This window comes from Neofelis nebulosa, chromosome 4, assembly GCF_028018385.1.
Source record: "Neofelis nebulosa isolate mNeoNeb1 chromosome 4, mNeoNeb1.pri, whole genome shotgun sequence".
Classification (NCBI taxonomy): domain Eukaryota; kingdom Metazoa; phylum Chordata; class Mammalia; order Carnivora; family Felidae; genus Neofelis; species Neofelis nebulosa.
Window position 1 is genome coordinate 21,708,029 of NC_080785.1, and position 12,549 is coordinate 21,720,577.

The 12,549-nt window shown below is 48.3% G+C and overlaps 1 long non-coding RNA gene across 1 annotated transcript in view; it reads right to left on the bottom strand.

Annotated features, from left to right (window-relative positions):
* Positions 1 to 11,769, bottom strand: part of LOC131508972 (uncharacterized) — a 68,825-nt gene extending 57,056 nt beyond the window's left edge. The window contains exon 1 of the long non-coding RNA XR_009260238.1: positions 11,555 to 11,769. This is a non-coding gene — a long non-coding RNA (uncharacterized LOC131508972). The remainder of the gene's footprint in view (positions 1 to 11,554) is intronic.
* Positions 11,770 to 12,549: the final 780 nt, after the last annotated feature.

Below are 12,549 nucleotides of genomic sequence, written 5' to 3' on the forward strand. Positions count from 1 at the left end.
TGTCCTAATCACGAGGCAAAAGGGGGTGAATGCTCCAGTCCCCCACCACCTCAAGGATGGTTAGCTGGCAGTTCTTGGGAACTGTGGACAAATGGACAACGCAATATTTGTTCTCCAAGGTGCAAAAAGTATACAAGGTGTAGACGTGAGGAATGACAGAAAAGCAGCAGCTCAGAAAGGAAGGGCTCACGTCCTCAGTCCTTTCTGGGCCATCTTCCCCCCTAGAACACTGCATGTGACATTCCCTGCAGAGGTGACAGGAGGTGGACAAGGGGCTCCCCACTCTGCAGTTTGCCTTGCCCAGCATCCCCATCCACACAGCCCAGGGGAGACCAAGGAAGATTGATATATTCAACATAATAATCCCTGACCTAAGGGGAAAAAATGACTGAATGCCTTAATCCAAAAATAGTTTGGAATGCCTGATGGGCTCCAGGCACAGTGCCAGGCATATGCAACGTTGCCACTGAGACCACCGTTCCACGAGCTGGGGAACCCACTACCTAGGTCTCCAAATAGAATAGGGTGAATAGCCCAGCCAGGCACAGGATAAATGCCCTAGTATGTGTCCTCTCTGGGGGGATAGACTATCCCTGCACCACGGACCTATGTTCCTTGACTTCAGGGCACTCCCCGATTCCTTGCCCCATCTAGTCATCCATGCAGTCATTTCATAGTTGTGTTTTCATCTGCCAGGCACCGTGTGGAGGAGGCAAAGGTGAGAATGCCTGCCCAAGTGGGTGAGAGGAACCCCACACACACGATGAGAAATGTGGCTCAGTGATGAAGATCTGCTCTCATCTCAAAACTCAATCAGAGCCTCTGGCCCGAGTCCAGAAACATAAGCACACATCGCCCCCTGCACACGCGGCGTCAGCAGTCAGCGGGTTTGGGAGCGCCACCTCCGGCTGCTCTCAGTCAGAGACCCTGGGCTGCTCAGCATTGTTCAACCATCAAGAGAGCAGCACGCCAGCCCCGACCTTCAGAAGCTCCCCCACTACATCCTAATTCCCGCCTCTGCACCACATGGCCCCTGGTGAAGCCTCAAGGACCACCCATCCAAGGAGGGAGTTAGCCGACAGTTGTCATCCCCCAAAGGAAGGCATGCGAGCTTCCCCTCTGTCCCAGAAATCCCACTGCCTGTTGCAAGCCAGACATGATGTATAGGAATAATAAGGCCCCCTTGAATTCCGCATTAAGTGCTGTCAGCAAATCACATGATTTCTTTTTTAATATTGTACATATCTGGTCCCTGGAAAATGATGAGGATGCCAACTCCCCCCAGTTGTATGATAAGCAGGGAGGCACGACCCCTCCCCCAGAGCCAACTCTGAGCAAATGCAAGGAAAGGAAGAGGGAGAGACTGCCTATATGTGTGTTCCCGCATCTCACACTTGGTGCCTGCCCTCTTCTGACTGCCTTGCAGGGAAGACAGGGTTCACAAACTTCCCTATCTGGTACCTCCTTCCAGCCAACTCTCCATGGCTTCCATGAGAGCATGGCTGCTACATAAATGTCACGTGCTCAGAGTCGCCTTCCCAACCTCCCCATCTAAACCAGGTCCCCTCCACGATCCTCCCTCCGAGCCCCTGCATTTCCATTCCTGGCTTCCCACCTGTTTGCTTGCTCAGTGCATCGCTCATGAGACACCATGCCCAGTGAGGGTGGGAACCATGCTGTCTTGTTCACAATTCAACTTGCAGGGCCCACTACATTGCCTGGCACACAGGTAGGCGCTCAGGAACCATTTGCGGAGTAACCTCATAGTAAATGCTCAGAAAACCCTGCTCCGGTGAGTTGAGCCACATTTCCTAGAGTCATCAGCACGTCTAGAACTTCAGTATGCATCAGAACTACCTGGAAGGTTGGTTCAACCAGTGACCACTGGTCCTGCCCCCAGGTTCCAATTCAGTAGGTCTAGGTAGGGTGGAAGGGTCTGTGTTCATGTTTCCAACCGGCTCCCAGGTGGATGCGGTGCTGCTCGTCCAGGGGCCCCACTTCAAGGATCACACCCTGAGAGAACTGGCCATAAATGCAGACACTCTTCTCCTGACCCTCTGTCTTCTAATCGGAGCTATCTGTGTGAATACAAGTGACAGAAGCAGACAACTGGGTTCTTCAGGACCAATCTGTGCAATCAGAATAATATTATACCTATCCCCAATAGTGGGAAGGTAAATTGAGGCCAATGGATGCAAAGGGAGGTGAGCTGTTCAGGAAGTCGTGGCAGAAAAGGCATAGAACCCTGTGTACCAGATACACAGCTTCCTATTCCAATCAGTGAGCTGCACTTTTCTGACACCAACTGTAGAAGTGAGTTGGCTTCCAAGTGGCTTATTAGAGAACAAATTATTCCCTGTTTTGCCACTCTTTCCATTTGAGTTAATCTGCAAGTCTAAAGTCCAAGCAGGTGCCAGAGTTATTCCTGCAACTGGCACCAAATTGCATTCAGAAAGCACAATTAGCACTTCGTTAATGTGCCTCAAAATGGGATAATCTACATATTACCCAAAGGCGGCCTCGGTCCCCACTGCACTTTACCTTAATGTGCCAACGTACAGGTTGCCCTGCTAACAGGCCTTTGCAGACCCTAGCATTTGCCAGGCAGCAGTCCCGGCCTCCTCAATTGCACAGAGCAAGAAGGACGCCCTGGCGATAGAGATGAAGAACCCTAGATGCATTCTCTCTGCTTCTTCTTCCTGTTCTTTCCCTTCTTGAACTATTCAGTCCACGCACCCATGGGGATGGGGAGAAACGTAGGCACCTGGGCCGGGGCGGAGGGGAGGTGCAGAGGCCCAGAATGGGGCGCTGGAGGCCAAGTGGAGAGAGGAAGGCCCCGCCGAAGGGCAGCTCAGTTCAGGGTTTGGAGCCTGAGCACCATGAGGGGTTTCTCACGAGATGCTGGGGTGACAGGGGAGGCCTGGCCTGGGCTGTTGGAGCTTCAGCAGGGTGATGAGCTTGAGGAGGTGAGAAGAGAGTCCCTGCAGGGGCAGCAGGCATGGGGTGTGGGAACAGGTGAGCACTGGGAAGGGCTTCGAACCAGGCTGAGGCAACAGCACAGCAGAGTCTGGGAGGCCACGCTGGATGAGGAGAGCATCCGTGCCACGAAAGGGTGTCAGGAGCAATGGAAGATTGATTACATACAGGGCTGCCAATCAAGTAAGAAAATATGTTAGAAATCACAGGAGCCAGATTGCCCACTATTAGAGAAGGAAGCTACGAATGCAAAAAGGAAGAAAACTAAAGTGAATTCTGAGGTGCTAGATTAGAATTTGGGAATTGTACGCGAATGCATGGTTTTTAGTCTATCAATAGAAAAATACATAAATACAGACACAACTGTGTAAATACACGTATCTGCATATAAACACACGTGCAGGTTACTTCTTCGCTCTGTCCACCAAGAGGGTCTGGGAGCCATGCCAATACCAATGAGCACACTTAGCCCCCAGATCTTGGTTTCTTGGTATCATTGTCCACTGAAAGGACCCAGGGTCCTTGGACAACGGGTGATTCCGGCCAGGAGCAGGGAGAGTGCAAGATGAACCTGGGCATCCCACTACACCAGAAGTAAGGAAGTACTCAGAGAACGGCAGGGACATCTGAGCAGGATACCAAAGCCAACTTGCAAGGACTCCCACTGGGCAGCTCTAAGACTATGGGAGTATCAAAATAAACACCAACAATAAGTTACCAACCACTGATGAAAATATGAAACCATGAGTTCATACTACTATAGATAAATGAACAAATTGAAGTTTGGTAAAAAATGGGCTATTTACCTAATCACAAAATACGTCCACACACAGCTATTACAAAGGGGAAGAGAGTCACTTTGCATTGGTGAAGGGAGGCACACACCACCTTAAGCAAGAAATAGAAGTTAGTATCAATAGGATGGAGACAAATCAGAATTTTGCACCACCCGCAAAGATGCAATGCGTCCCATAGGCTCTCCCACTCTGAGGCACATTAACAAAGTGCTAATTGAGCTTTCTGAATACACAGCAAAAACTGACTCACAGCATCACTTCATGAAACTCCTGCCAAAGATGCGTAGTCTGAATCTAATCATGAGAAAACATCAGACAAACCCAATGTGAGGTACATTAATCAAAATAGTTGGCCTGGAGTCTTCCAAAGTGTCAAGGTCTTGAGAGTTAAGAAAAGACTGGGAGTCTGTTCCAGATTCCAGGAGACTGGGGGGACGTCCCAGTGAAATGCAGTGTATGAGCCTAGACTGGATCCTTTTGCTATAAAGATTATCGCTGCGGCAGCTGACCAGGGTCTGAGGATTAGATGTTAGTGATGTATCCATCTACTTCCTGCATTTGATGATTGTTTATGGCCATATAAGGGCATGTCCTTGTTTGTAAGATATATAAACTGAAGGGTTCATGGGTCACGGCCATTATGTCGGCAACAAACTTGGAAATCATTCAGGAAAAAGAAAGTTTTTTTGCACTGTACTTGGAGCTTTTCTATATGATTATTTCCAACAAAAAAAAATTCAAGAAACTCTAGCCATGATGACAGCAAAAGATCGCAGTCTCCTTCAGCCAACATTGTCTGGCCATGCTCTCGATGAGCTCAGTCTGCCTAGGGACTGAGTGAGTCAGCCTCATGCCACTGCAGGGAGGTCATTACGGCCGTGCCCACTGTTTACTGTATCCTGAGTAGAAGAGTGGCTGAGGGGAGGTTGGTGGACTCTGTGCCTTCCAGGAGACCTGCACTGATTTTGGGAAGGATTCAGACTACTCAAACTGGGAAGACGGAAGCCTCTATCACTGACATGAGCACTGGGTCTTGGGAAGAAGAACACGATCCTGGTGTCCAGTCCCGTGTCTGGTGCTCATGGATGTTCTACCCTCCGCGGCTCCACGCTGAGAAGCTCTGCGCCCTCCTCCTTCTCCTGAGGAAGACTGGCAGGGCAGGACTGTCTACGCTGGAGCATATACTGGAAACCAATGTGCTCCTCTCAGGGCTCTAACCTCCTCCCTGCCAAGGATGAGAAGCCTCCTTCAGTGTAGACTTGAGTTCACACCTGTGTGCCACAGCGTGAACAGAGCGACCACTGACTGACTCACACCCAGGACAGAGTAACCAGGTGGCGAGGGGTCTGAAAACCATTGGTGAGAAGGGAAGACGCAGGCGAGATGAGGCATCTGCCTTTAAATATCTCAGGACATGGCCCAGGGAAGAGGTTGGATTTTCCTTGTATGATTCCAGATTAAGAACTAGAGCGGGGGGCACCTGACTGGCTCAGTTGGTTGAGCACCCAACTTTTGATTTCGGCTCAGGTCATGATCCCAGGGTTGTGGGAGCCAGTGTCTTGTCGGGCTCCCCAGTGCTGTGTGTGGAACCTGCTTGGGATTCTCTCTCTCTCTTTTCCTCTGATCCTCTCTCCTGCTCACACTCTCTCTCTCTAAAATTAAGTAAGTAAGTAAGTAAGTAAATAAATAAATAAATAAATAAATAAATAAATAGAGCCAATGGAGGAAGCTGAAAGGGGGTGGAGTTGAGTTCCACATAAGGAAGGAATTTTCTAGTACTGGATCTCTCTGTGGGCTGAGACCCTGGCAGTGGGCAAGCATCCACTGAAAGACCACCCGTGAGGGGAGCCACAGCTATGACCTCTCCAAAGTCAGGATTCCAGGGAAGACCACCTCACCCCGGCAGGGCGCAGAGTAGGAAAAGGAGCCACAGGCTTCGTGAGCAGAGTGAAGGTGGACATTCCTGGGCTTTGCTGCCAGTAGGACAGTCCCGTGAAGCCAGAGCACCCCTCTCTCACCAGCAGCACACTCTCTGCCACCCCCACCCCCGCTTCTCCAGCATCTAAAGCGAGTAGAGGCAGCATAAATGCTGAGGTCGGCATTTCGGAGAAAGAATTGGGACTTCAGTGCACCATGTCTAGGACTCGGTGACCTCCCAGATGTGTCGCTTCCCCCCTCCCACCACCACCACCGTGGAGGCTACCCTGAATCCCAGCTTGGCCCATAGTCCAGCCTGTTCCCAAATACCTCTGGCAGCTCCAAAACATAAGGCGGGTCACCTGCCTAATAAACCTTGGCCCCAACCCTCCATTACCAGTTTCTCCTACTCCAACCCTTGACTCACTGTCCCTTAGGCATCATACAGGTGAGCAAGGTTCAGGCTGCAAGTTACAGCTCCTAAGTGGGGCAGGAGACTGTGCTCTGCCTCCCACGTCACCAAGAGCTGGGGAAAACAATAAAAGGACACGTGAGTCCCGGGAAAGAAAGAGTAGCTGCTGCAAGTCTTGTCATCACCATGGTTCACTTGGAGACCAAGTTTAGGCCAGCGTGGAAAGTTTTCCATGGACCTGTCATCCACCGGCAAGTCCGGCAGATACGTATATAAAGTATGGTCTCCAATTTGCATTCACTGCTTCAGTTGGATTGATTAAAAGAAGCAGACGCCATGATTTAAAGAAGGCAGAGGAAGGGGCTTTTCAATAGCACGTGGTAGAGATGATGTTAGAGTTTATTGGATTGTCACATTGGATACATTATTCCCCAGGGGCCTGAATAAAGAATTCTAGCAGCAGCGAGATCTTATTTGACATTTGATGTTTCAATTTCCCAGGCAACATTATGCCTGTTGAATTTTCAGCTTGGATGCAGTACTAAGCTGACTTGCATGGCCAGCCCCTCCCTCCTCAATACCCCCACTACGAGTTTTAAGGAAGGGCCAGTTCAGACTTATTAGACATTGTTATTATTCAACTTATACCCCACCCCGATCCACTGGCACAAATCACTTTTACATAACCCACGGATTCACGTCACATATAGTTAGCAGATTTGTGTCTCAGAGTTTATCTAGCGGCAAAGCCCAAAGTTGAGAACAACTGACAGCCAGACATTTTTTTTTTCTGGAAACGATGCTTAATTTACTTATATACTATTTCCGCCACACTGTGTGTTGCATGAGACTGCTAACTGATAACCCCTCTCTGTGGCATCATGTGCCCAAGGTGGAAACACCAGTGAACATGCCCCTGGCAAGAGAGGACAATGGGCTGAACTGGCAGACCCGAGCCCTGGCCTCCGCCTTGGCTCTGCCTCTCACTTGCTCATAACCTCTAGAAAATTCCCTTGACCTTCCCTGCCTCTGGGATCATACCTGTTCTATTCACTTCATAGAGGAATGGAGAAGAGGTAATGAGATCGTGGATATGAAAGTGCTCAGAAAAACAGGCAGTGCCTGAAATCCATCAGGTTAGGTATCATGTAGGTAGGATCAGGTTTAGAAAATGGGGTTTGAACACCGGGCTATAAAACAAATGTATGTGAGCCACGCTCTGACCTCACTCCTCATTTTACAGGCAAGAATGTGGGTACCAAGGGGTGTCAGGTGGGGCCAGTCAGGTTTGCATGAAACACTAAAGGCTCACGTTACACCTGAATGTCCACCCAATGACCATCGAGCTTCTGCTTGATTATCTGATTTGACAGGGATCTCACTTCCTCAGAGGTAACACCTTCCACCTTTGAAGGGTTTAGGCGCCTTTTCAGAAACACGAGGAAGGGGAAGGAATGTGTGTGGCCTTTTTTCTTCCAACCACTGGTCCCAGTGATAGTTAACAGTGCCCCGCAGACTGCATCTGCTCCCTCTTCCGTGCGGTACTCGGTCGGCTAGTTGTTCTCTGTCACACTCCTCCCGTCTGGGTATCCCTACTTTCTTTGTTCACCCCTCACGTGAGTCCCTCTGTCATCCCGGTTACCCTGCAGTCAACATGCTCTAATTTGTCCAGAACTGACTCCGGGCTCATCTTTGCTGTGGCCACCTTGTCCTTGGCAGTTGACAGGACATTCAGGACCTGTTCGGTCACCTTCAGTCTGAGCAGCTACCGTCAGCGGCTCTTTAAATTCAGCAGTAAGCTGGGGGGGTCAGGCATGGACAAGTAGAGCCTCATGAGTTCCTAGTCCACTGCTGATACCTGGCAAAAAATTAAGGCCTTGAAACAACCCAGAGAGGCAGATACAGAGTCTTCAGCTTGGCTGGGCGCTGGTCAGGGGCCCGCCCTCCTCCAAAGAGGCACCCTGCACTTGTAGAAGATGGAAGGAGAGACCCGTTGCCATGGAGACCATCGGGCAACCTAGACTGCCTGCAGCCTGTGAGGAAAAGGCACTGGGAAGGATCACAGTGAGATGCAGGAATTCACCCCCGACCACCACCCACCCCGCCATGAGCAGTTACCTAAAGCAAGCAGCACCTGGGCAGTCTCCATCATGGCCCAGGAGGGGGGCACAGCTGACGTGAGACATTCTGTAGGAGGTGGGAGGCCTTCAGGGGTGTGCCTGTGATAGGTGTGTGATGTGTGTGTGTGATGACACAGCAGCAATGCCTCCTTGGACAAAGCTTCTTTTTCGGGGGCACAACAGTGATATCAACCCTCTTGGAGCAGCTGGAGGGTGGTGACTTGAGGCTTAGCTGGTCACTTGTTTGTGCCCCAGAGCACTCTGCACACGCCTCCCATTAGCACTAATTACACAGCGCTCTAATTATTTGTTTAGACATCTGGCTCCCCCACTGGAGCAGCTCCAGCCCAGGGGCTCCATCTTGTGTTTCTCTCCCTGATTCCCAGCACTACTACGTGTCCCCGGCACATAGTAGGGGCACAGTGGGTGTTGCCTGACTTACTGAACCTCTGCCAAGGGCAAGATCAGAGTAGTCTGGATTTAGAACAGCGGCACGCGGGGCGCCTGGGTGGCTCAGTCGGTTAAGCGTCCGACTTCGGCTCAGGTCACGATCTCGCGGTCCGCGAGTTCGAGCCCCGCGTCGGGCTCTGGGCTGACGGCTCGGAGCCTGGAGCCTGCTTCCCATTCTGTGTCTCCCTCTCTCTCTGCCCCTCCCCCGTCCATGCTCTGTCTCTCTCTGTCTCAAAAATAAATAAACTTTAAAAAACAAAAACAAAAACAAAAACAGCAGCACGCAAGATCAAGGCTCAATTCAAGCAGCATCCGTGGGGCTCCTGTTACATCGGGGCACAGAGCCGTAATGCAGCCAACCATCGCGGGGCACACGCCGAGCTAGAGGAACACACAGACTGCAACCCTCCCTCCCTTGTGACAGGGACACAGCAGCAGAGGCAAGCATGATGTGCTCTTGTCACAGCACTCGCTAGGAGAGAAACCCAGAAGACCTCACCACCGGGCGTCCATTTTGCAGGTTACCAAGGGAAGGATTGGTCTCATTTCACATTCATCTAGTTGTTTCAATTTACATACAGTGCAACCACTCTTTTTGATTGTACGGGTTCATGCATAGATTTTGAGTTAACTACGGGAGATACAGAACCGGTCCATCACGGGTCTATTTTATTTTGCTCTGTTAAGTCACTCCCGTATTTTATCTGGTCCCATTTTTGTGTCATATCTGCTTTTAGAGACCTGTAACTGCAAACTGAGTCAGTTCTGTCCAGTAGCCTAATCAGATCTGCCCCTAACTCTGAGTCCTATTGACATTTCAAAGCAAAAGAGCACAGTGCAGGAAAAAGAAGCAAGGTGGGGTGTACGCACTTACCCTGAGAAAGGACTTTTCCTCTAGAATCGTTGGAGCCAGAGCAGGAATCCCATGAGGATGAACTTTGCCCTACACCACTGGTGAGCTCCTGAAAAGTTACACCTGATTCCAATTTTATCAAACTATCTACCAGTCTGTGTTTCTGCTGGTCACCAATCCTCAGCCCCATTTCCCTCGTCCTCCTACGCCCTCTCCCCATGCACTCCTCAGGGTTTCAGGTAAGCAGAAAATTGATAAAATTGCTTGCAAATAAACTTGAATGTGGTGGAGAAATTGTTATTATTTACAGGGAACCTTTAAAAATCATTTCTTATGGGAATAAATATTTCCCTAGGAGAATAAGCATATGTGAGCATTTTTTTTTAAGCCACAAAAGGTTGGAACTTGGACGTTCACATTATGTTCTCCTCAAAGCAGTTCTGTGGGATGCTGTTGACTCCTTCCAAGTTTGCTGCTATTATCCCGAACACAGTTGGAACTTTGCCTCAGAAACTGCCTCCAGAGTCAATATATGAGCCCACACAAGAAAACCAGCCTCATTTTTTTTTAAGTCACATATGTTGTTGTCAAATATATTTTCTCCTCCCCAATACTTGAGGGCTGGTCTCCATTGATTTTCATTAGCCTAATGTCCAACCTCAAGGTCAGGAATAGAGCAGTCAAGCATCATTAATTTGGAATACACTATTTTAGAATAAGAAATAATTCAGCCGGTAAACTTCAGCCCATACATTTGCTGGTCTTGAAGGAAGGATTTGGTAAGCAAACTAATCATATATTGTAAATCTGGAGGAAACTACTTAAAGCTACTTTAAAAAACAAACTTCTCAAGAATTCTCAAGTACGCCTTAAAGCACCCTTTACAAAACCTACTTGTGGATTCATTACAAATTGCCTTTATTAACCAAAGAAATCCCTCCATGGACTTGTAGAGGACCTTATTTTGTTGACCTATTTCCTGTTCAGTGCAATAAAGCTGCATCTGTCTAAAATGGTCTCATAATTCAGACTTTTTGCCACACTCCAGCAAATTCTGACAAAGCTTCCTCAAATTAGTTTGAACTAATGAGGTTTGATTCTACTAGACTGAACCATATGAAATCAGCGATATTTAACCATTTTTGACCTATAAAAATGGCAACTTTATATGGCGCAATCTAATATATTTCTTCCCTGGTGCTCCTTTCCAGGGAACAAAAAGCACTCTACATTTCTAAGCTTTCTTCATATATTTTAAAGATAAAGTAGGAGAACAGGATTGACTGCCTCAGGCCCCGACCCCTGCCCTTTAGTTCATAAGTACAGAAACTGGAAGATCTTGCAGCAAAAAGTCATTCAAAACAACCACTGCAAAGTGGGACACAAAGAATACTAAAACAAAAATAAACAGAACTTAAAACAAATGATCACTTCTGCTTTGCTATCATGCCAACGCACACCCTCTCCTTTATGCCAGCGTGCCCTGAGCAGATGGGTGGGCAATCTAAAAATCACTTCGGAGACAAAATGCATCTTGCCTGCCCATAAGTGTAACCCATTAAAGCCCAGAGACTCTATACTCTGTCTGCACGAACAAAATCTCCAATATAAGACTCTGAAAGGCTTGGGATAAGAGGGGAGCAAATTAAAGTTTAATAGAATGGAACCTCAGGAAATGGACAAATGTAAATTAGGATAGAGAGACAGAAATTATTCTCATTTTTACAAGGCTCCTCATTAATGTATTTGATAGCATTCTCAGAATTTGTATAAGAAATGCAGGGATGTGTAAACTCAAGAGTTTGAGAACGACTCATCTCTGCTTGGGGCAAGGAAATGGATTTGCACTGCAGCAATAAGGGTTTCTGATGTGTATGAGGAACTTAAGTGGATTGTGAAAGTTAGGAGAAAATGAGTGGGGGTCGGGTAGCAGCAGACCATGAAATGTCTTTGTCTGGAGGTATCATAGAAGAGAAGCCCTACTTTGGGAGATCAAGAGTTGATTCTGTCTTCATCTGACACCACCCACCTTCTGCCAGAGTCCACGGTGGCTGGTGAAAGACTAGTCCACATGGCACCTCTTAAAGTGGCTGCGACCACTGGGAAGCAGGCAGACAGGCATCAGACAGTGGTTTCTTCTGCAGGGCCAGGGAGTTCATCCAGCCCTCAGGACAGCTCCTGCAAAATTACCCTTCTCAATCCTGTTGTAGGAGCCACTCAGGGTTTACCCCCATCAAAGCATATACTTCCTGAAAGAGAAAAGGAGAAAGAGCTGAAGGGGCATCTCTTTTGCACTGTGAGGCAAGGGAGTAGGGGGCATGATTTGTGTTTAGTTTATTTTTAACTAAGTAACATACAGACAGGGAAGATGACAATTTCAGGTAGATCTGAAGCTACAACCTTGCTCCACGAAGCTGCTACAAAAGGCACTTTCCAGGGGCCAGCCCGGTTCACATGCCCTGCATCACAGAAATGAAGTTCTTCCCACTCCCGTAAAGCCAAACAAACCTGCCACTTGAGTCCCCATTTCCCAGTGACTTGGGTACAGAGTGGTAGTTTATGGCAACAGAATTAATGTGGCTCTATAGGTAATTTGAAAATGCCAAGAGTAGCGAATTATCACATGAAAATGCAAATTGTTCCTTATCTAGGCTGTTCCACAGATGCTATGATTCATCATTGACTGTTCAGCTGTATTTCCAAGTAAGATCTCAGTGAGAAGGGTAGAAAGGCAGGGCCCAGTCATTCTGCCTGGAGAGATTTATAGCTCCTTTTATCCAGATGTAAAAGCACAGGGTGTTGGGTGGGAATATTAAACCTATAAAATCTCAATCTATCATGCAGTCCTTATTTGAAGAGGGCCAAAGGACCCATAAGCATATACTTAAACCCTCCAAAATTTCCTCTCTTCAGCCATGTACACACCTGTCACACAATTCACCCTTCCTTTTGCCTTCTTACCTGAGTAATGGCAAACTCTTCCATCTATCCACCCATCCATCCACTCACCCATACACCCATCCA